Source organism: Crinia signifera, chromosome 2 (assembly GCF_055691185.1).
Source record: "Crinia signifera chromosome 2, ASM5569118v1, whole genome shotgun sequence".
NCBI classification, from domain to species: Eukaryota; Metazoa; Chordata; class Amphibia; order Anura; family Myobatrachidae; genus Crinia; species Crinia signifera.
Window position 1 is genome coordinate 104,926,555 of NC_139218.1, and position 1,484 is coordinate 104,928,038.

Genomic DNA, 1,484 nt, shown 5'->3' on the forward strand with positions numbered 1-1,484 from the left:
ATCGATTGGGTCCCTGAAACGTTTTGGTTTTTTAAAAAGTCGCTTAGGTCTTGTTTCATTTCCATCCTCCAACTCGATAATCTCCTCCGTATTATGTGTGTTTGTGGCCCAGTCAGCAGAATCAATATTATTTTCCTCCACAGTGACAACGCTTCTTTGCGTTTGATTATATTTTTTCCGCTTCAAATTAAGAATTTCGATATGTGTTTTCGAAAGAGTGTTCAAATGTTCTTTAATATCTTTAAAATGCTGGGAAATGTCTTTAAGCAATTGAGTGTTATGGTTACTGTTCGTTATAAACGCTTGCGTAGCATTTTCAATTTCTTTCCTTATAACCTCTACCTCCTCATGCGTTTTCACTGAACTTTCTTCAACTACTGTTTGAAGTAGGTCTGTCATTTCCTTTCCAAATGAATTGCTGGGATCTGTTGTACATTTTTCTGCAATGTTAGAAATTTTAAAAGAGACGGTATCTTGGCCAATGTTTGTATCATCAATGATTTCTATTTGTGAGCACCTATTTTTTTTTTTATCATTGGGAGATGTGTTTTCTTTTTCGACTGCTAGTTTTACACTTTCACAGACATCATCATTTGAAACAGTTGATTCCACATCGATGGGATATTTGTATTCAATCTTGTCATTTTTGGCTGTTTTAAAAGAAGGAAAATTTGATTAATGGAAAGATAGGTTTTTATAAGAAATTAATTACATATTAATTAAAAAATACATACCTTTCACATGTACATTTTTTCCAACATTTTCTCCTTTATAAGTTGTATCAGAATATCCCAAATAGTGGACCTCATTTTTAATATGTGAATCAAAATAAGATTTGTTGTGCTTTTTCTTTGACACACATTTTTGCGAATTATCTAAGTAGAAAAATTTATTGCAAAATTAGTTACTAAATTATATAAAATATTAAAAATTTAGATCATTTTTTAAATACTAACCTGTATGTGCTTTTTCCTTATCTGTGACATCTTTAATTTTTTTTTTTCTGGTGTTCTGTGGGTTTGCCCCTGTAATTTAAAAAAAAAAAAAAAAATTACATATCGCTCAAAATCATTATACACAACATTTTCACTAGCATACCCTTACTGTAATCTTCATCCATTATTTTTCACTAAAATTAATTGAATATTATATAATTATTTGAAAAGGTAAAAGTAATTGTCCTGTAGAACTTAAGAGGTATGTTAACCAAAAACTCTTTAATAATTTAGCGGCAAATAAGAAATCCATGGGCTAAAGTCTACCCCTCTATAACACATCATATACTAGTTTTTAAGTAGGAATAAACATTATGAACATTTAAAACAAAAATTTAAAAAAGAATTTAAAAAAAAAAAAAAAAATCAACCATGCAATAACCACCAAAATTCGAAGAAATATGTTGTTATTAAAATAGGTTAAAAAATGTTTATCTGTCACTTATTAAAGGCAGCATTTTAATAATTTGTAACTCTAAAACAACAATA

General features: G+C 28.6%; 1 long non-coding RNA gene across 1 annotated transcript; it reads right to left on the reverse strand.

Moving 5' to 3' along the window:
* Window positions 1–529: 529 nt before the first annotated feature.
* LOC146058807 (uncharacterized) lies at window positions 530–1,026 on the reverse strand. Its single transcript, XR_014469969.1, has 3 exons — window positions 957–1,026; window positions 735–875; window positions 530–650 (listed from the first exon to the last, which is right to left on the reverse strand). It is a non-coding gene; the product is annotated as an uncharacterized LOC146058807 (long non-coding RNA).
* Between the last annotated feature and the right edge of the window lie 458 nt (window positions 1,027–1,484).